Source organism: Cibotium barometz, chromosome 15 (assembly GCF_041138505.1).
Source record: "Cibotium barometz isolate CiBa-2024 chromosome 15, ASM4113850v1, whole genome shotgun sequence".
Classification (NCBI taxonomy): domain Eukaryota; kingdom Viridiplantae; phylum Streptophyta; class Polypodiopsida; order Cyatheales; family Cibotiaceae; genus Cibotium; species Cibotium barometz.
The window spans coordinates 10,655,584-10,679,452 of NC_141060.1; the positions used below are offsets into that span (position 1 = coordinate 10,655,584).

The following is a 23,869-nucleotide window of genomic DNA, read 5'->3' on the forward strand; positions in this document are numbered from 1 at the left end:
CATGAAGTACATCTTCCAAGTACTTCATTTTGCCATCTTGCATAGACAATAGCACTTTACCAACATGTGCAATAGTATCATCACTTGTTTCTACATAACCTAGTTTTTTTCATTTTTTGTATATCTCTAAACCATTCCATTATTGGTCATGTAGTTAGAGGTGTAAGAATTCGCATACCAAATATCTCTAGATTTGACACATTTTTTATTGTGGAATTGAGCATATGTTGCACCACAAATAGCTGCTCACACTTCCATCTTGATCACTTCTATTAATCACTCACACCACCCTGTTTACTTGATGATGCATAGTTGCCTTGCCAACTTTCCACTTTTAATATCATTTTACTTTTTATAGTAGCAGTCATTTTTCACCATGTGCCATGTTTTTCCATAGTAATAACACTATATGCTGTGTAATTTTAATATCATTTTGCTTTTTATAGCAATCCTTTGCTGCTTTAATTGCAACTTCCTTACCTTTGTGTTAGTCTGGAACATCCGAACCAGATTCTGCCATGCAACTGTTGGAGTATTTGCATCCTTATGTGTCCTATCATAGTGTCTGTGACACTAAATGAAAGCTAATACATGACTTTTCTTGCACCCCGATTCCAATCCTTGAATGCCTTTTATATCTGCAGGAGTGGCATTCTCCTCATATAACTTTGGAGGCTCCTCATTGTCTCCTTCTACATAATCCCAAAATCCTTTACTACCCATTAGAAAATTGATCATTCTGAACTTCCAGGCATGGAAGTTATTCTTATCCAGCTTCTCACTAATAATCTGATTAATTCCGTCAGACATGCAAAACAATCAAATAACCTACAAATAGACAACCTCTGTATGCAACTTGTAATACAGCAATATCTCCTCTAACTAGCGGCGGTACTTCAGTGCAGCCTGTGTGTCACCAAATGTGACCAGAGGACATGTACATACTCCGAATATCAACAATACATGTGCAAAGCCTGTTTGCACTTCCAAAATGCACTACTGCACTGCAATAACTAGATTTTGAGCAGAAACAGTTCTCTACTAGAACTTCCAGAAAATTATCGAAAATACCCTACAACAATGAACGAAACGGGGCCCGAAATGCACCCGAAACGCAAATATGGCTGAAAATCCTTAGTCCACTTAGAACATAATACATGCCTTGTAGCTCTGCTCCCGCGAAGACATCTCCTCAATCGAAGATGTGTAGCTCCCAGAGCTACTGATGAGGGGGTGTTGTACCTAAACCAAGAAGGGGAAAGAGATGATGGTGCTCTTACCCGTGTAGTGCCGCTTCCTTCCTTACTTGTTCTTGCCTCTTACTTGCCTCCTTATCTCTCAGGTCGATCCATAATGTGAACCCGACTAAATGAGCTGGCGCTATAACTATGCCAGTCTCTAGTAATCTAAAATGGCTGTCACAGAGCCTATCATCCCACTGGCCACATATCACCCATAATCTCACCAACCAGGCCAGTGGTGTAGATGTGGAAGCTATCACCCAAGTGGGTCATCAATGTCCATCGTAGCACTAGTTGATCTCGATATATTAACACTACATTTTTCATTGCTTAAAATGGTCCCCTTTTATATGAGGAGGTACACTCTTGGGCTTGTACATCAATGTGAGATAAGTCTCCACTTTTCTCTCTAGCTTACAGGTCACCTCAAATCTCAACACCCCCCCTTGATGGTGACTTGACCTATATTTGAGGTCTAGAGGTCATCTCTAAGAGTTAGGTCCCCTCCTTGATAGAGACTTAATCTACCTTTGAGGTCTAGAGGTCTCTTCAAGAGTAGGGTTACAAATTTTGGCTATTTCTTCTACCTTGGCTACATGATCAGTGCCAGAGGGTAGGACATACAAATCTTTTAGAAAAGATGATTGGAGCTAGAGGCATCATTTTCTGCCACAAATTGACCTTCTTCCATATAGTTATTTTCTTGTTTCTGTTTGGAGTAGCAATGTTCTTCCAAGTGACCAATCTTTTCACATGCATCACAAATTCTTTTTTGTTTATTTTTTAAACGACAATTTGGAAATATGTGACCAAGCTTGCCACATTGATTACATCTTTGAGATGTTAATTGATTTTCTCTTTGGAATCTCCCATCCTTTGTAAAAAGTGCTTGCCCACTTGAATGGTTCTTTATCCTTGAATTTTGATTCTTGTTCAAGTAGAAATGATTCTACATCTTGAAGTTTAGTGTTGGGTGCATTTTTAAGTGTAGCAACAAGTGAGTCATAAGGTCCTTTGTCAACACTTTTTAACAATACATCAATAGACTCATCTTCCTTGATGACTTTCTTTAATGCACTAAGTTGTTGCTTGATACCTTTGAATTTACTGATGTGTTGTGCTATGGTCTCGGTCTCCTTGTTGTCGAGCTTGTAAAAATACATGAGAAGGTTGATCTTTGAGCTCTTTGAGTCGTGCTGAAAATCTTGTTGAGTTCCTGCCATGCCTTAGCATCCTTGATGCTAGCAATGTGACTAATCACATCATCATCAAGATTTTGAGCGATAAGGCCTAATGCTTTGTTGTTTTAAAGTGGCTTAACCTCTACTTGTTCATCCTCAATAAGGTGCCAAAGGCCCTTATGTAAGATTCCTTCCTCTAGCTTTTGAGGTCAGCAGGTGTAAGAACCTCCCCTTCTGATCTTATAGTTATTCCCCTCTTGGAAATAAAAGAAAGATCCTGTTTTGGCTTGGAGAGAGAAAATGTCTAGAGGGAGGTAATTCAAAATTGAGATATTTTTGAATATAAAAATCCTCCTAGTGTCTAAAATGATTTCCCTTGAAATAGAAATTCAAAAGGAACTTTCCAATGTGCAATTGGAATTAATTGAAAATAGAAAAAAGGACCATAGCCTAAGGGTCCAGATTTTTACAAATTTTTAGATTATGGTCCAATGGTCCAATTAAGGTTCCTATGGACCAATTAGATTATGGTCCAATTAAGGTTCCTATGGACCAATAAGATTAATCCAAATTTAGGGAGGAGATAAATTGAAGAATTAAAAAAAAACCCCAAAAATGAGAATGCTCACATAAGATGAAGAGTGGACTAAGGACCAAAGAAAACAATTAAAAAACTAAATTTTGACACCTCAGTGTGTGGGGATCTCCCCTCATGAAGTAGGCACCTTTTTCTCATCAATACTCCCAATTTTTAATCAATAAAATGAGATGTTTCATCTCTCCTCTCTCCTATTTCAAAACTAGATCCAAAAAGTAAGCTGAACTGACCCAAAAATGGTCAAAAATTGACCAAACTGATCTAGAAATTCTAAAATTAGTTTGCTTGGGTAGAGGCTCACTTTTTTCTATAAATAGAAGCCTCCCCCTTTGTAAAAGCTTAATGGTGTTTATGCACTGTTACTCTGCTCCTGTGTCGTCCTGAGCCATCTACATTGAATTTCTTAATAATTCAATTGTTTTTGGCCTAATCCTCTCCAAAGTGAATTGGTGCCACTCTTGCTTCAAACAAGAGTAGAACCCTCAATCCCTCAAGCCAAAGGAGAGCTTACAAGCTCTATGTAAGTTAATTTTCTTACTTGTTTAATTTTAAATCTATGGTTTTCTTGATTTTCATGTTTTACAGTTGATTGAATTAAATTCAAATGCTATGCCTTTAAGGAAAAGGCCACCCCTTCTCTTCTTTACATTCCACCCTTTCTTAATCTTAGAAAGATTAACTAAAGGATTAATTAAACTCTTTTTATTGTTTACTCTCTTGAATTTAGAAATTTATGTAGATTAGAGTTCTACAAATCTAATTTGGGTTAATTTAAGTTAAATAAAGAATGATAAAAATGAGAAATGGTCAGCCATACAAAGGAGGTTATCGTAAAATTTTCCACAATTTTGTGGAAAAGAAAGTTTGTTTTTATGTTATTCCAAAAGAATAATTCCCACCATTTTTGCATCTAAAAGAAATATTCTAATTACTCCATGTACATATTCACCTATGAATATGCATGGATATCACTTATATTAATTATTAAAATTGATTTTTATGCATAGAAAGATGCATAAAGGATTTATATTTATTTCAAAAGTGTTATTCTCATTAAAATTTATTTTAATGCATAGAAAGGTGCATAAAGGATTTATTTTTATTTCAAAAGTGTTATTCTCATTAAAATTGATTTTTAGGCATAGAAAGGTGCATAAAGGATTTATTTTTATTTCAAAAATGTTATTCTCATTAAAATTAATTTTTATGCATAGAAAGATGCAAAAAGCATTTATTTTTAATTCAAAAGTGTTATTCTCATTAAAATTGATTTTGCATGCATAGAAAGATGCATAAAGCAATTATTTTTAGTTCAAAAGCGTTATTCTCATTAAAATTGATTTTTATGCATAGACAGATGCATAAAGCATTTATTTTTATTTCAAAAGTGTTATTCTCATTGAAATTGATTTTTATGCATAGAAAGATGCATAAAGAAAATTTTTTTATTAAAAAGTGTTATTCTTATAAAAATTGATTTTTATGCATAAAAAGATGCATAAAGAAATTCTTTTTATTAAAAAGTGTTATTCTTATTAAATTTGATTTTATGCATAAAAGGATTTTTTTTAAAAGTGTTATTCCCATTGAAGTTGATTTTTATGTACAAATAGATGCATAAAGAATTTTTATACCAAAATTAGAATTCTCTTAAATTCTATGTTGAAATTCTATGAGTATTTGAAAAATGAATAATTAAATACTCTAAGAGAGAAATTTCTATCGTTTTATATTCACGGAGACTGTAAAAAGAAAATTTAAAAAATCTATCGAGATCGAAATATTCAGATAAATGATTAATTTATTCCTCATTGGAATTCATAATTAATTTAGAAATCAATTAAGTGAATATTCAAAGAAAGAAATTCAGTAAAATAGTAACTGAATTATCAAACCTTTTCGAGAAAGATAGTTCACGAAAAATCTAATCCGACTCAAACCTTGAATCAGACTATGACCAAGACCAAACTCTTTTGTCAGTTTCGAGAAAAAAAGGTGTGACCAGTTTAAAAAAATACACTCAAAACTTCGCCAAATCTATGCCCATTTTTCCACCTATGATTTGAGACCCTTCGAATTGACATGTGGATCAAGGTTATAGAATTCGAGAAATTCTGGTATGAAATTCACAATTCCGATCAAGGAGTTTTGGGGATGCTGATTCAAGAAATACTCTTGTATTCAAAAGAAAATCAAACTGAAAACTTGTTTAGAAACCCTGTTTTCTTAAAAGATCGTCTTACACCAGAATGGAGGGATGAGATGTGATGTGAATAAATGTGATGAGATGTCATGTGAATCAAGATGTAAATGAATGATATGGGATGTGAGTGGATGATATGTGATGAAAATGGATGTGAATGTGTATGTATATGTGAAGAATGGATGTGAATGTGCATATGAAGAATGCATGTGAATGTATATGTGAAGATTGGATATGGATGTGTATGTGAAGAATGGTGTATATGAATGAATGAATGTGATGTGATGGATGTAAATGGATGTGATGGATGTGAATAGATGTGATGTGATGTGAATCGGGATGTGAATGAATGAGATGTGATGTCATGTGAATTGGGATGTGAGTGAATGAGATGTGATGTAAATTGGGATAGATGTGATATGTGATGTGAATGAATATGATGTGATGAGATGTGGATATGGATAGAAGCGAGTGATGAGAACTGATGCGGATAAATGAGAAAAGATGTGATGAGATGGAAAAAGATGTGATGTGAATGGGAATGGGAATGGGAATACATATGATGTGATGTGATGTGAATGGGAATACATATGAAATAAATGAGGATTGATGTGGAACAATGTGGAAAGATGAGAATTCATTATAGAAATTGTATTTATGACCTGTTTTGTCAAAAATACAAAGGAAAACATTTTGACCGTCTTGTGAATGAGGTTGTGGGGAGACCTATCTAATAAAGTTGCAACAGCTGACGGAGAGTCAACGGAGGACGTCTCATGTAGTAAGGTCAACCGAGGTCTTGACCAGTGGTGAGCTTCTAGTATGGTGGATGAGGGACCAAGGAAGCGGCCTATGAGTGAAGCGCTAGGTAACCTGTGAAGGATCCTAGAGGGTGCTGACCATATGGTGCTCGGGCTCTGGGTCGCCGAAGATATCCACACGTGCGTCGGGGAAGATATTGGAACAAGGAGTAAGAGTTGTTTTTTGAATTCGGGCATGGATCTAGTTGATTGACCTTGCTGGTCCTCAACGGATGAGTCCATGGCTCTTTTATATGGATCTGCTGGTTGATCTTGCTGATCTTCAATGGAGATTCTATTTTGATTTTTTTTATAAGTGAATATATTGCCGGGTACTATGAGCTAGGAACTATCGAAAAGGCCTCTGAGTGGACAAGTGGTGAGCGTTCTGGTTGCCAATGATGTCATAGGTACACCGATGAAGGAAAAATTGAAAATTAGGTTTCAATCGGATATTTTGGAGGATTAAGATCAGTGATACTATAGTTTCATTAAAAGATTGTTTTAAAGTCAACTAAATCTGTGAAAAAGGCAATTTCATATTGGGTGTGTAAGTGGTGTGTCTAGTTTTAAGTTTTCATGAATGTCGGTTGGGCAGTTGGCTAACCCACGGGACTGGATGGGGTTAGGGTGCACTGATGGATCCCTAAAATGAGACTAAATTCTGTTATGGTACGATAGATGAAGTAAATTCGGATAAAAATTATTCTATGGAAAAGAATCAACGGCTGTGCCTCTCAATGAGGAAAAAAGTGTTGGTCTCTATGATCCAAGTGCGATCTTTTCCTTGATCTGACAATGGGACTTACGGGTTTGGTCGGATCAGTTCAGTTAGTTAAGGTTTTTGACTACGTTAGAGTAAAACTATCCTGGAGGAATTGCCCGTGTTTTTCGGGTGAGGGAAGTTTTTTTGGGTTCGGTTTTGGAATAACCGAGGGATTAGTCTCTTGTTTGGATATACATGGGTAAGGCCCCGAGTGAGGGACCCTGCCCCGTGCAAGAAGTGCTACTTCTGCTGCTAGCATCCTAGAATTCGTTGCACAGTGGGGACAGGGATCTTTCAGCTGGTATCAGAGCGAATTGGCTAAAGTGGATCAACCGAGAAGCCAAAAATGTCAAAAATTTATGAAGTAGCAGTAAAAGGTTGTAATTGTGTGATGAAATTCATACAAATTGATATTCAGACTGAGATTCATAAATTAGTAATTGGGTCTTCTGATGGAAGTACCGCAATTGCATGGAATCCGTGACTTGCTTAAGGCCTAGACATGATGGTATTTACCTTATAATTCCAAGGACCGTGACTACCCGTATATACCGAGGGTATAACTGTAGCTCTTTACTGGCAGTATATATGAGTAAATCTAAGACCTTGAAATTATAAGCAAAAATGCTATCATGATGATGAATTCGAATGTGGTTGATATGATTTTAAAATTCTGGTTGAGAACTGATGAATTGAATTGGATTCTGATTGAAAAATGATGATTCCTGAATTTTGGTTGAAAAGCGATAAGCTGAGCAAAACCACAATGAGGATGAATAGGATGAGTCCCTGTGATGATGTTCGTAATTGGTATGACGATAATGACTTCAGCAAATCACTATGAGATTAGTGGATTGTGCTGACAGATTGCTACTGTTAACACTTGACCCAATGGATCAAGTTAAGGGATGACAAATTAAAAACCTGTATAATTGAAATTCCCATGGAGGAATGTTCAGATGAAAATTTCGATCTAATGGACCATTATTGTGTTAAGGATATGAATGATATGATCTAAAAGAATTGTTATCTGATGATGAGTTCTATATAAGGGATCTTTATCCCAGGATTCTATTGGGTTCACCAGACTATAAGGAACCCCAAAATCAGTTGGATCTTAAGGGAAAGAGTTGTCCTCCAGTTGCGAGATGAGGATATCTCGCGTTTTTTAGGTGGGGTAGGTTGTAAGATTCCTCCCTCCAGCTTTTGAGGTATGGAGGTGTAAGAACCTCTCCTTTTTATCTTTTAATTATTCCCCTCTCAGAAATAAAAGAAAGATCCTGTTTTACACTGTTTTGGCCTGGAGAGAGAAAATGTCTAGAGGGAGGTAATTCAAAATTGAGATATTTTTGGATATAAAAATCCTCCTAGTGTCTAAAATGATTTCCCTTGAAACAGAAATTCAAAAGAACTTTCCAATGTGCAATTGGAATTAATTGAATATAGGTAAAAAGGACCTTAGCCTAAGGGTCCAGATTTTTAGAAATTTTTGGATTATAGTCCAATTAAGGTTCCTATGGACCAATAAGATTAATGAATGTGATGTGATGGATGTGATGTAAATGAATGTGATGGATGTGAATAGATGTGATGTGATGTGAATCGGGATGTAAATGAATGAGATGTGATGTCATGTGAATCGGGATGTAAATGAATGAGATGTGATGTCATGTGAATCGGGATGTGAGTGAATGAGATGTGATGTAAATTGGGATAGATGTGATATGTGATGTGAATGAATATGATGTGATGAGATGTGGATATGGGTAGATGCGAGTGATGACAACTGATGTGGATAAATGAGAAAAGATGTGATGAGATGGAAAAAGATGTGATGTGAATGGGAATACATATGAAATAAATGAGGATTGATGTGGAACAATGTGGAAAGACGAGAATTCATTATAGAAATTGTATTTATGACGTGTTTTATGTCAAAAATGCAAAGGAAAGTATTTTTTTTATTTTAAAAGTGTTATTCTCATTAAATTTGATTTTATGCATAGAAAGATGCATAAAGGAAATTTTTTAATAAAAAAAGCGTTATTCTTATAAAAATTGATTTTTATGCATAAATAGATGCATAAAGAAATTCTTTTTATTTTAAAAGTGTTATTCCTATTAAATTCGGTTTTATGCATAAATACATGCATAAAAGGAATTTTTTTAATAAAAGTGTTATTCCCATTGAAGTTGATTTTCATGCATAAATAGATGCATAAAGAATTTTTATTTCAAAATTATAATTCTCTTAAATTCTATGTTTAAATTCTATGAGTATTTGATAAATGAATAATTAAATACTCTAAGAGAGAAACTTCTATCGTTTTATATTCACCAGGATTGTAAAAAGAAAATTCAAGAAATCTATAGAGATCGAAATATTCGGATAAATGATTAATTTATTCCTCATTGGAATTTGTAATTAATTTAGAAATCACTTAAGTGAATATTCAAAGAAAGAAATTCAATAAAATAGTAACTGAATTATCAAACCTTTTCAAGAAAGATAGTTCAGGAAAAATCTTATCCAACTCAAACCTTGAATCAGACTATGACCAAGACTAAACTCTTTCATCAGTTTCGAGGAAAGAAGGTGTGACCAGTTTAGAAAAATACACTCAAAACTCTACCAAATCTGAAACTAAGTTTGAGACCCTTCAAATTGATCTGTGGATCAAGGTTATAGAATTCGAGGAATTCTGGTATAAAATTCAAAATTCTGATCAAGGAGTTTTGGGGATGCTGATTCAAGAAATACTCTTGTGTTCAAAAGAAAATCAAACTGAAAACTTGCTTAGAAACTCTATTTTCGTAAAAGACCGTCTTATGCCAGAATGGAGGGATGAGATGAGATGTGATGTTGTTAAGATTCTAGAAATGGGATTGATCATGGTGAAGGATATAGATTAAGCATAAGATTAAGGTGGATTAAACCACACTAAAAACTCCATGACTAGAGAGAGAGAGAGAGATTGCACACTCAATACTATTCCCTTGTATTGCATATAACAATGAACCATACAATGATATAGGCTCTCTAGCCTTATCCCACTTTACACATCATCATCCATGTGGCAACTCCTTTTCCACTTCTTTTGGTCAACTCTCACACACCATGCAATATTACATGTGGCATTCCTATCTCACCACAATATCTTGCACCTCTAGGGTGCTTTCCCACATACACACATACACACAATATCTTGCACCTCTAGGGTGCTTTCCCACATACACACAACACCGCGATTACATCTCTCAACACCCCCTCTTAATCGAGGTGTTCCACAACTCACCCATCCATCATCCATCACCCATATCAATGTAGCATTGCACAAACGCAATCGCTACCTCTCAACACTCCCCCTCAATGATACATTGGAGTGTCCATCAACCAAACATATGTGCACGTGTCTACCATCTTAGACACCTAGTCCATTTTGAGCCGACTCGCTCACAGCGGAACCCCTGAGTCCGATTTGAACATGGAAGTTTGGGTGGGAACCAACCCATGCGCATGCACCTCACACGTGCATCGCTCTTGCACACATCACACAACAACCATTTCGAGCTTCTAGGTGAGCTTGGGCAGGGCGACCCTCATACCATGGATGAATACACATCTCATTTTGAGCTTCAAGCTCGGGTACGGTTACCCATCTCATAATCATGGGTGAAAAAAAAAATACAATCATTTTTGGCCGAATGGGCAGGGCACCAGCTACATCTCAAGAAGAAATATCATACAAACAAGGCTTCAAACTTCACAAGTTTGGTGTGGGTGAATCCATCTTTACAAGTTTTAAACCATCTTTATGTGGCTATACCATGTGAATGAACCCTTAGCTCCATTAAGGTGTTTAAATTGAAGGAAAACATTTAAAAAAAAAAGAATCATCCACTGGAATTACGGCATTATGCTATGAATGAAAACGATATGCGTGCTGAGCTAGATTTCTGTCTCATCCACCCACGCGGCATCTGCACCTACAGCTGTCAACACTTGCTTCACTTGCAACTTTGGACCCACTGTGGTCTTTTTCTCCACAGGCTCCTTCTGACCTTGCCTCGCCAAGCTATGGCGACCTTGTTCCTGCTGCTGCTGTTGCAGTTCACAAAGCCATCTGATGTGCTTTGCGCAGCACGAGCTCAGTGGAGGTGACAATGTCGGAGCGCTTCCAACCCAGATCCTTGATGGTAGTTCCTCTGCCTATTCCTCAACGGCTTGCATTTTTTTGTTGAACTGCCATAGCTCCTGCCTCCTGAGCTTTCATGGGGCGACCTTGAACACTTTGTTTCCTGCTCCTGCAAGCTTCTTGCTATCTTTGCTGCAGTGCTCAGAGCTTGTAGGTGGTGCTGCTGTCTAGTCTGGAGGACTAGACAGCAGGTGCCCAGCTGCACCTTTATGCTTGCCTCATGTGTGGCCTGAATGATTTCCTAGCTATGCTACATAACAGGCTGCCTCCTCCGGTTGGCCATGGGCAAAACCACTGACACCCTTTACAAGCTACGCACAGACCAATCCATGCCTGACTGCCTCAATCCTCACACAGTTCAAGTCATCCTCAAGTGCTCTGCATTGGGCTTACTGAGCATCCAATTGTTCCCCTAGCATTTCATTTGTTGCAAGTCTCTTTGCCTTCACAGCCTCTTTCTTGAGGTTCTTTTGTATTAACATGGTTATATTGAGCTCCCCTTGCATCCCCCCTTCTAGGATGCAATCTTGTCTTTCCATTTAACCTTACTCTTGAGGTTTACATAGCCATTAAGATGGCCATTGTGAGCTCCAACAATATGCTTGCCTTTTTTTATTGTATGCATTATCTTTAAGGTGCTTCTATATACTGGTTTCTTTCAAGATACTCTACGTGCTAAATATGGTGAAAGCTTCCAAATCTTTCACCCAAACTTGCTCACCTTAAATGAGCAAAACCATGAGCCATGCCTCAACTAACATGCTCCAATATGGACTGCAACCAGCCCATCACCACTTGCCATTGACACCGACAAGCATGCACCTTCACACTCTTTTCCCACAAGCAAAGAACCATGCGATTCACAAATCCCATGACTAAGCAACCCTTCATTGAACATTTAGCATCCTCCCATGCTCAAACACCAAATTAGAGACAAAAACTCACAAAACCAACCTTCTTGAGACATCTTTGTCTCCTTGGTAGCTTCCTTGTTGATACCAAAGACTCCATGGTCTTTATACTTGCTGAAATTTCCATTTTCAGCTTCTTTGATGATGAGCAAGCTCTCCATGTTGCAAACTCCCATTTGCAACTCTCTTGGTGGGCAGCTTCTATGCAACCTCCTTATTGCGAATCTCCTCTCAAATCCTCACAAATGCAAATCCAAATGATAATATGAGTGTGCATAATTTTTTTCATAATAAGCTGAAAATAATGCTTAATCAAAGAAACACACAACCAAACTAATATACATAATAATCACCCATGACCAAGAGCCCATTTGGCTCTGATACCATGTTAAGATTCTAGAAATGGGATTGATCATGGTGAAGGATATAGATTAAGTATAAGATTAAGGTGGATTAAACCACACTAAAAACTCCATGACTAGAGAGAGAGAGAGATTGCACACTCAATACTATTCCCTTGTATTGCATATAACAATGAACCATACAATGATATAGGCTCTCTAGCCTTATCCCACTTTACACATCATCATCCATGTGGCAACTCCTTTTCCACTTCTTTTGGTCAACTCTCACACACCATGCAATATTACATGTGGCATTCCTATCTCACCACAATATCTTGCACCTCTAGGGTGCTTTCCCACATACACACATACACACAATATCTTGCACCTCTAGGGTGCTTTCCCACATACACACAACACCGCGATTACATCTCTCAACAATGTGAATAAATGTGATGAGATGTTATGTGAATCAAGATGTAAATGAATGATATGGGATGTGAGTGGATGATATGTGATGAAAATGGATGTGAATGTGTATGTGAAGAATGGATGTGAATGTATATGTGAAGAATGGATGTGAATGTGTATATGAAGAATGGATGTGAATGTATATGTGAAGAATGGATATGGATGTGTATGTGAAGATCCTATTTTACATTGTTTTGTCATGGAGAGAGAAATATCTAGAGGGAGGTAATTCCAAATTGAGATATTTTTGGATATAAAAATCTTCCTAGTGTCTAAAATGATTTCCCCTAAAACAAAAATTCAAAAAGAACTTTCCAATGTGCAATTGGAAAGAAGACGCTGCTTTCTCTCACCTCTTGCCCTTCAAGGTCATTGTTGCTCACGCTATCTCTCATTATTTGCTACATTCCCATTAAGTTGTTGCAGTTCTTGTTCAACCACATCAAAAGAAACTCTTCTTAAGCATCATCTAGAACAAGGAGTTTTTTCATTAGCATTCAAATTTGTGTTTACAGAAGATGGTAGCGAGATAGAAGGGCAAAAGGGTTGTGAATTGCTAGGACTACTTCGGAGTTCTCTTTGCAAGAGTGTGACAATCAAAATGAATTAACTTGGACTTCTGAAGGGGTGCCTTAGTAGGGTTATTCTCTTTTCAATGGAAAATAATTTTAATATTAATTAAATAAATAATTCTAAATTTAGAAACCATGAGGCTTTAAAACGGGAGGGAGTGGCTGCACAAGGTAAGGCATGACCAAGAAGGTAGCTTGCGCAAGGTAGGTTTGCAAAGGCAAGCAAAAGGGAGGCAAAGGCAAAGGGTTGCACAAGGCATGAAAAGGTGGTTGTGTAAGGGAGACAATGTCAAAGGCAAGCGAAATTGATGCCAAGGAAAGGGATTCAGGGATGGTAGAGAAGGCATGTTAGTGGCTTCACTAGAGTCAAAGGGATGAAAAGGAATATGGGTGGTGGGAGTCTAGCGGTGAAGTTACACAGATTACTTGTTTTCTCTTGTTGATGCACATGCTGCGAATAGGAGGGGACTACCCATGTTGAAGCTTTTTTGTTGAATATTTGAAGCTTTAGAGTTGATTGATGTTCTTAACTGTGCTTGGGGCTTGAGGGATGCAAAGATTGGTTTCATCCACACTATTAGCTGCTCTAAAGAAGTCTAAAACTTCAAGGCAAGCTTCTGTGCAACCTCAACCCTGATTCAAAGGAGGGGACACTCAGGAGCAGTGATGTCTTCTCAGTTAGTTCTTGCACCATGGAGTCCAGGTTTTGAAAGTCCATCTCGTTATTCTCATCGAGAGCTTCTTGCGCTGAACAATTCCCTCACGAGTCAGTGACTCAGCGCACCAAAGAGCATCGCCAAAAGGTTAGAAAGGTAAAAAGGCAAGACCTAACGCTTGTGAGAGAGGCAGATACCCTTCAAAGCTCTCAAGCAAAAGGCATATGGGATAAAGTTCCTGCCAAAAGCAAGTACGAACATGCTTAGACACTTAGCTTTGGGTGTCATGGGGAGCGTAAGCAATTAATTGATTCAACAACCCCCTTTTTTAATTGTTACAAAAAAACACAAAGGACCTTCAAGTGTTTCTAACAAGTACTCTTTTGTTGGACGCATCGAGAAAGTGCAAGAGCACAAATGTAAAAATAGGGTATATTTTCTTGTTGAGCGTGATGACTCCACTCGTTTTGCCGTTCTTGTTTTATTGAAGGACTTTGAGATGGATGAAATCAATCCTTTGAGCACAAAAAACTTGATGATCGATGCAATGTAAGTCTCTTTTGAACTTTTGTGTCTTTTGTTTTGAAACATATCATTGATTTCATTTTTTTGGTTGTAGACATTTGGGAGAGCCTATAGTGAGGTGCTAGAGGGTTTTTTTTGGCTCACATAAGAACTCTTCAAGTGAGTACATCGAAGGGGAAGAAGAAGATTCAATTTCTTCAAGTGATGAGGAGGTTAAGGAAGAATGCCCCCCCTCTCCATTGATGCAAACCCCTATTACTCGCAAGAAATGAAGCAAAAAGTCAGCTAAATCAAAGGACTTTAAGTTTCTTCATGAATCAAATATTTTTCCATCTGGTTCTGGTGCCCCTTACCTGACACAAGAGATTCAAGCTCTTTCAATGTTTTGAGAGAGAGGGTCAAGAAAAATAACATGATGGATACTTTACCTAGATTTTTTCCCATAAGTGCGATTGAGCGTCCACCAATGGATCCCCAAACAGGAAGAAGACCCTTAGAGGTTCGTGCTGTTGTTGAACATCATGCTCATAATCTAAAGTACAAAATGAAAAATAAGCCGAATATCATTGTGTTACCCTTGCTTGTTTTAGTGGATAGACAACAGTGTCCTAATAAGGAATCTTGGGTTAAGGTCAATGCTGAGTCTTACAGATATTGGGTTCTTTGGGTGTGCTGAATATGAGCATGTACAAAAAACGGCAATGTGTTGGGTGTATGCTGGTTTAACAAATGAGGAGGCAAAGGTACTTGCCCTTGACCATAATATTGACTCAGACTTTCTAATGGTGGAAATGACTTTCATTTAGAAGGTAAGGTTATTTCATAATGAGTGGATTGATTCCTTGAAGCGTGGTGAGAAAATTGATGACAAGTTTCGAGCTACACTTTGTGAAAAGTGTGGTCTTGAATTAAGAAAGAAAGGTGGTCGTGGAGCAAGTCAGAAGCCCAATGTGAAACAATATGATAAGTATTTTCAACTTGCCTTTCGTGATGGAGAAATTTGGGATATACAGATGATATTTTTAAGCTACATGAGCAGGGAAAGTTAAAAGGTCAAAAGTTCAGTAAGTCGCCTCTGCAGCTTCCAAAGGCAAATGTGCCTCAAGTGAAGAAGCACCAATTCCCATTCCCGAAGAAATGAAGAATATTGTGTGGAGACATTTGCAAGGAATTCGTGAGAAATCAATGATCATTGCATTTCTCTCATGCGTGAAGGGTAGAATCATCTCTTTACAACAAATGGGAGAAGAATTTGAAAGGTTTGTTTGATAAATTGACTCTTTTGTTTTTTTTGAAGTTTTACTTGTTTCATCGGCTCTAATTTCTTTGGTTGTCTATGAGGCAAAAAACCAAGCTTCAAATGCAAAGAATAATAATTGAAAAGTTGAATTGTTCTAATTGGGATGAGGTAAAGCTCTACCATCTAGACTCAAGCAAACCTCAAGAGTTGGAGAAGTACATGTTGTTATTTAGTAACAAGTGAGTTGCTCATCTTGCTTTCAACTTTGTTTAACAAACCTTTTTTTTCAGAGTCTCACATCTTTCTTGTTGGTTTTTTTAGAACAAATATCCGCGGGTTTCCATCAAGCAAATCCCTCTTGACTTCTTTGAGCAATTTCTTTCTCCTTGTCATCTAGAGATGAGGAGGAGACAACAACCCCAAAGCTTTGCAATCACTCCTGGTCTCACACTTTTCATTCCTGATGATATAGAGGAGTCTTCAACTCATTGGTGTGTTCATGAAGGACGAGTTGAAGACATGGACACTTTTATCACAGCACGTCCTTACACTTTGGCCATTGCAGATGCTCCTTATGGTTTTTGTGCTCCGAACTCAGTCAATGACGATGTGAAGTACGGAGTATCTGCCTACAAAAAATTCATAGAGGCTTTTAGCAAAGTCACTACTTGTGACTCTTGGGCACTAGTATTTTTTCATGCCCATGATCAAATTACAGCAGCGCAAAAAGCCTTCACCTACTCAAACATGACATGTCAAATGATGACATGGTAAGTAAAACCTTTGAGTATTTTGATACTAGCATTAAGGTGTTATTATGTGTTGCTCTTTTCTTACATGTAAATTTTTTTTTTTGTAGGACAAAGCCAAACATCCATGGTTATAAACTTGATCATCTCTCTTGGGCTTGTGAGTCTGCTACATTTGGTTTTTATTCATCTTTGGGTGTGCAAAGTAGAGGATCATACAATTTTGCTGTGAAACCAAATCACACAAATGTTTTTGAATGACCAGGAGTTTGTAAGAAGTTTAAGCACACAAGTGCGGGTCTACAAGGAGTCATAAATCCATATCAAAAACCTCAGCTTTTGATGAGGGATTTAATTGATTTACTTTCTATGAAAGGAGAGTGGTTGATGGATCTCGGGGACTTGTACCACAACTGTCAGTGCATTGAAAAGAGGTAGAAATGTGCTTGCAGTGGAATGTGATCCACTCTAGGTAAAATTTATCGAGTAAAGAGTGACAGCTCTCAAGGATTTACCAAATGAATTCATGGAATCCGATCCTCATTTTTTTTATGCATCTGGTGAGCCACAGCCTCTGATTGGTAGTGAGCAAGTCTATAGAATTGGCACTGTTGGGCATTCCTTCCACACTTGTTTTTACATGCACTTTGAATCCTTTTGCACTTTACAGAGTTATGAAACATAGTGTTGAATCAACTTGATACACCCTAATTCTTAGATGTCAGGTTTTTCATGGGTAATTAAGCGTTAGCTCTCAAGAGCAACCTTACTAGCACATACATCTCTAGCCATCCATTGGGTTATTTGCTCATTTAGGGACAATGGTCCCAACATCAAGTGTGGCAGTGGAGGCAATGGTATTGTGCCCCTTTGTATTTCTATTTAGCATTGGCTTCTTTCTTGTAATGGGGCTACGGCTACTAGGGCTAATCATCTGTACAACCTCCTCTTCTTGGTCTTACTCCTTGCCCTTCCCTTATCATGGTGGCTCTTGAGATAGTGTTTGGTTTGAGTTAGTGTCTGATTTTGAGGTCATCACTAGGAGAATTCCAATGAGTACCCACTTTTGCTTCTAGCGTTTAGCTCTAGTGGGCCTTTTTATAGTGGATCGGGAGTCTCTTCCACTCTTGGCATCTTTGGACATGGTAGAGTGGTGCTTGTTTAGTGCCTCTTTTTAATTAGAGTTCTTGGAAGTTTAATTGGAATCTTGGTTTACTAGCCTCTCCATGGGATTTTGTAATTGTTGGGGACACTTTGAGATTGAAATGGATGACTCTTATAAGTAAAGTCCTACACCAAAGTGTTGGCTTCCCAATGTCAAGATCTTCTCAATCTCCCTCTAAATATGCTCAATAAAACTATGAATTGTAACTTCAACATCCTACTCTGTAGAGCTTTAGTAGCACCTCACGATCAACTTTGGTGAACTTGTTAGGCTTATAGAAATAAAAGTCAGTATATATTGCCTTGCTAAGCTTGATGAGGTACTTTAGTCTCACATATGTCCACCAATGGGCCTTGATGACTTTAGTTTGGCCAAACATAGATGTTCTATCTACCTCTCATACATTGTGTTTCATACAAGCATGAACAAATATATTGGTAATTTGATAATTCATCACCTTAAGGGTAATCCATACCCCACCGCACTAATCTAAAGAAGTCTAGGAGGCCTAGTCAAATCACATCTATATCTTCCAAGATTAGGTGTGGCACTAGTCTAAAGAAGTCTAGGTGTCCCACTCAACTAACATCCACATCTTCCAAGATTAGGTAAAATTAGCCTAAAGAAGTCTAGGAGACCCACCTTTTGAAGTAGCCAAATGGATTCTACATCTTCCAAAATTAGGTGACAACACTAATGGTACCATTGCATAATAGGCTTTATCTCTATGGGCAACATATATCCCCCCACTTGAAAGTAGCTTACCTTCAACATATATCCATTCTTGCACTATAGTGCCCTCATCCATAAATGTGCTTGAGAGATTCTTAGAGTCACGGTTTTGCTTATAAAATTTTATATCAATAGTGCATGAGTGTGATATTTCACATGATCCCAAAACCTACAAAGAAGTTCTCTCTAACTAGAAAACTCAACCTAGTCACACCCAAAAATTAGGAGAGAGATCTTGAGTTTCTTGATTTTCTTGAGTTTCTTGATCAAGAAATGGGGATATGGTGATTATGCTTGACTTCATTTTATCTTTTTGATTCACATTTTCATGAGATTTTGGGGGCTATGGATTATGGTGGACCAAATTTGGGGATGTTTTCATCAAATATGAAATTCGGAACCAAATTTGGGGAAGAACATAATTAATCCACTAATCAAGATTACCGTAGTTAATCAAAACATTTTTTTTCCTTCTCCCTTTCCCTTGCTTGATTCTTGGAGCTAATCCTACCTTCATCTTTCAATTTTTGTTGCCCAAACTTTAGGGTTTTAATTGTGCTAGTCTTTCTCTTCACATGGAGCACCATCAAGCTTGTACTCCATGCAAATGTCGTGGATGATTATGCGTTTCTTAACAATTCCATTTTTTTGCATAAATCGGCCTTCCTTCTCATGAGCAATATCGCTTAAGGCTTATATACCCTTACCCAAGCCTGGCCAAGAGTGATTAAGCCTTGGAAGCTTACATTCAACAAAGTTTTTCTAGCTGTGTGGCATTTTCCTTCAATCATCATTTTCAGCATATAATTGCGTTTTCATGAGCGATTAGGGGCTCATGCATTTAGATAAGAAAAGAGGGGATGATCTATAATTTATTCAAAGATAACTCCACTCTCCCCATAAGTGCCAATTTTTTCCATTAAAAAATTAGGCTTACTTGTTTCATAGAAAACAATATATGGAGAACTTGGTTTCCCATAGATATTTTCATATGTACTGTTCGTTTTTTGTAGAGATTTTAACATGGATGTTTTTCAATTATGTGCAAAGAAGTTTGGGTGAAATTTTCACATTAGTGTGGAGAACTCAACATGGGACTTGCAATTTTGGTGGTAGTCTACCAAGTCCCACACAAACTTTAGTTGAAAGAACCCAACATGGGAACTTTTTGGTGGTGGTGGTCTTCAAGTCCCACACATAAACTTCACATGAGTATGGATAACCCAACATGGGGACATGGTTTTTGGTGGTGGTGGTCTTCCAAACCCCACACATAAATTTTAGTTGGAAGATCTTACTATTTTAGGGAGTTCTAAGCATAGATTTCGCATCTCCCCATAGATAACAACTTGCAATATTAATTAAGTAGTGATCTTATCCATCACATGACACATTGTCTTTCATAGATAACAACTTGGAATCTTAATTGTGTAGTTCTCTACGAAGGAGTGATCTTATCTATCACATGACACATTGTTACTGCAACAATGATAAGATATTTATGATTATCATGAACAGAGAACATGTCCTAGATTAATCATCGGCAAGTTTTACATGCAATTCATTTCACAACTTAAATTATAGATTCTTGAGAGCATATTCGATGTTTTTAATCCTAATTCTAGAGGTTTAATATAATAATTCTCCACCCAACTCTCAAGTTAATTCCCGTTTGACTTTAACTAGCTTCCCAAGTTCAACGAACAAGTGGAAAAAGGAAGCATCATCTAGGAAGCTGTCTAACGACTTATAAAAGCTGTGTGCATGATATGCCAAGAGAGGGAGAGAGAGGCGGTGAAGCTACGAACTCTGTAAAAATCCCGCAAGATGTCGAAAGCATTGTAAGGTTTTAAAAAAATAATTAATCAAGTTTGCTCCTCAAAAGGTTGGAGCCCTTGTCACTTATTATTAATTAATATGGTACCCATATTCTCACTCAAAACCATCACAAATATGAAGTGTTAGCTACCCATATTCTCCCTAAAAACCATCACAAATATGAAGTGTTAGCAAATCACTTTTTTGATAGTTTCTCCATAGTAATCACTGATATTTCCCTCATGTTAACATTCAACTTCTCCTCTAAATTATGATACACATTTCCAAAAACTAGTAGCTCTTTCAAAACTTTTAGCTTGCAATGACAGGAAGTGTAACAAGTACAGCCATGTGGATTTAGAGGCACAGATCTACACCTTGTGAGATTGAGGTGAGATTGTAGATATGGGATCAACATCTTGAATAGTTTGCACCTCACATTCAATTTCGTTGCGACTTTAAATAATTGAAATTTGCACTAAAACCCCTCCACTTCAATATTTTAAGACAAACATGTCGTTTTTATTCACGTAATCATACATCCAGAACTTGATGTCTATAGCTACAAAATATTCTTTACCTTCAACTTCTAGAAGAAAACATCCAAAAGCACTGTGAAAGATGGTTTTCTAACACTAACATAAAGTTAAGAACATCCATCAATTTTTATTAAGCAACTCATGGTTGCTTAGCAATCAGGGCTTGAAGCCAAGTTCTTCCTGAGAAGGTAGAACACCCAAACCTAGACATATTCTCTCTCTCTCTCTCTCTCTCTCTCTCTCGGGATGGTAGACTAAACTGTATTTCTGAGGTGAACAACGAAAACCCTTTTCATTACATTCGCCTTACATTTACATAATTAGGGCAAGACAAGTCCACTTAGAGCTCAGAAACGTGGCCCTCCACCTCCACCTCCACCTCCACCTCCTCCTCCTCCGGGACCGCCTCCGCCGCCGAAACCACCTCCAGGGCCTCCAAAACCACCTCCTGGGCCGCCAGGACCACCACCCGGGCCACCGCCGCGGAAGGGATAGCAGAGGCAGCCGAGGCAGCCTTGCAGTAAGAAGAAGGGGCAGCACAGGCAGTCTATCAAAGGATTACCACCTCCAGGCCCGCCCGGTCCTCCAGGCCCCGGCATTCTATCTCACTCAATAGATCGGATTAACCTAAGGCGTAAGAGTAAAGCGGATTACTTGCTTCGATGCGGCAAACGCTTCTCCTATTTGCTGGCTGCGAGGCACAGATTGCATGAAGTTCATGATCATGGAAGCGGAAGAGGCTCCGTATATTATATGCAGTCTCGTGCTCGCTACGCACGTTACACGACTTTGCAGGCACCGCCTATCATCTATGCCGTGCATATTACACCACCGTGTTGACGTGTCCTGCACTTGGACACCACTCGTGTAGTCTGAGAAGCATCTCTGGAGGCAAACGAGGTTCCGATCGGCATTCATGGAAACAAAGGCGTGTTCCTTCTGCTGCATGCACGATGAGCTCGTGAACGCATCCGTGTGTTCACACGCCCCGGCCGCCCGCCCAACCGCCCGCCCGCCCAAGACGCGAGATGCAAGGTGAGGCCTGAGATTAGCTGTTTCCACACCTCGTCCTTGTGTTTCGGGAATGGCAATTTTGAGCGTTACATCAAATCCTTTTTTTTTAATACTATCTTTGCGTAGATCAATCCCTTTCACCTTGGGTTGAACGTTGTATCAAATCCTTTTTTTTTTCCTGGCTAGGATTGTAGTTGTGGGTGCGCTAGAAGTGTCACGATGTGTATTGGAATTCCCACTACCACTTTACATCCACTACAGTGCTCGAAAAAAACTGGGGTTGAAAAAAGAGAGACGAGATCGAAGGATGATGTGACCGTTCTGTGTGGTCGCCATAGCCCTTTCTTCGTCTGCTCAACTCACTGCATGCCCCAGTGCTCTGCACCAAACCTATTCTCGCCACTCTTTGCGCGCTTCAGCCCCGTGAGGGTCTCGCCACGTCGCCCCTCTGGGGCTTCCGCCAGTATGGCAGGAAGTTGCAGCTCTGCTGTGAGTCCTCTCCTCAAAGACCCAACCCCTGCTGCTTCTGTACAAGGGAATGGACCATCAGCTACAACCATTACCACCTCCTATGCTGCAGTCCTCGACTCCGGCTCTGGCAAAGAAGCTGAACATCTGCAGCCCGGGAGGAGTACCTTGATGGGAGCCGCTCTCAACCTTCAACCGCCTCTCTTCCACCCCCATAGAGGATTTGTCCCACCCCAGTTGGACCAGTACTTCAGTTCAGGTATGGTTCCTCCCTCCTTTTCTGCTGATTTCATGAGGAATCCCCTGCATGTAGGGCCTGACCACCCAAGACCCTATTACCCTCAGGAGTATAATATGTTTTCAGGTTCTGAGTCTGAGATTAGACCTTTCTTGCATGGATTCTCCTGCCCTTTGCCTAGCTCTGTTACAGGATTCTCTACAGGTCTACCCTACCTTGGAGTATCGTCTGGTAATAATCTAGTTGGCTCTAGTGGGGGGGCTAAACAGCCTCAACAAAATACTATTAGGGTTAACTCTAACCCTATTTTCTCTGAGAGTTTTCAGTCGACCCCTACTAATACTGAGCAACCTAAAAATCATGGTCCTGTCTCTGACCACATTGTGTGTAACATTCAGGAGCTTCATTCGTGGTGTGCTAATCTTGAGAGCAAGACTTTGGTTGGTACTTGTCATGGGCCCAGACCTCCCATGGACACCCTTAAAGCCTGGATGAGACAAAATTGGGGGCCTAGAAATATTAAGATTCCCTATGTCCAGTATCTCCCCAACAGTCATTATCTGTTCTTTTTTGAAAGCCCTGAGCATGCCCTAGACATCTTAGCCCAGGGTACTTGGCTGATTAGGAACACTCCTCTAGTCTTTACTAAATGGAACATACGATTTGATCCCAAGCAAAAGACACATATTACCCCTGTCTGGGTTGACCTTCCTGACCTTCCGCTCTGCTTTTACCCGTGGATTAAAGTGATGGGTAATAAACTAGGGAAGGTTATTGGGCAAAGGCCCCAACCAAAGATTAACCCTAAATGGGACCCTCAGATCCTGATTGAAGTGGACATCTCCCAAGAGCTCAAGTATAGCATAGATATTCATGACCAGGAAGGTTGTGTCATACACACACAGGCTATTGTATACAAGAATCTCCCTAATGCTTGTTTTAAATGCCACAAACAAGGGCACTTAATAAAGGATTGCCCAGACAATATCAAGGTGAAGGGAGCTGAAACTGACATAGAGGGCTTCACTGCTGTGGGAAAAAAGAATAATTTTAAACCTAAGATTGCTAAAACTAGTAACAAAAACATTAATAAGTTTGCTCCTTTGCTTGTTGATGTTGAGGGTCCCCTTCTTGGTGGGTCTGATGAAGTTCTGCCCAACTTTGTCCCCTGATAAAGAGTAGGTTACCCCTCCTAGTCTTGAGGAAGATAAGGCTAGGGTGGATAATCCAGGCAACTCTTCCCATAATGTCCCCACCTCTTAGGAAGACTCTGATGAGGAGTTTATAGATTCCTCCCTTCCCATAGATAAGGAATTTGAGATGGAAATTAATGAGGTTGACTCTCAAGACACCCTTATTGGTTCTCTTGAAACTTCCCCTCAGAAAACCAAAGCTGGCCCTATCTCTAGTTCCTCCCCTAGGGTCCCTAAATACAAAAGGAA

The 23,869-nt window shown here is 38.7% G+C and overlaps 1 pseudogene; it reads left to right on the plus strand.

Annotated features, from left to right (window-relative positions):
- Positions 1 to 15,008: 15,008 nt before the first annotated feature.
- LOC147630964 (uncharacterized) lies at positions 15,009 to 15,605 on the plus strand (annotated as a pseudogene).
- The last annotated feature ends 8,264 nt before the right edge of the window (positions 15,606 to 23,869 follow it).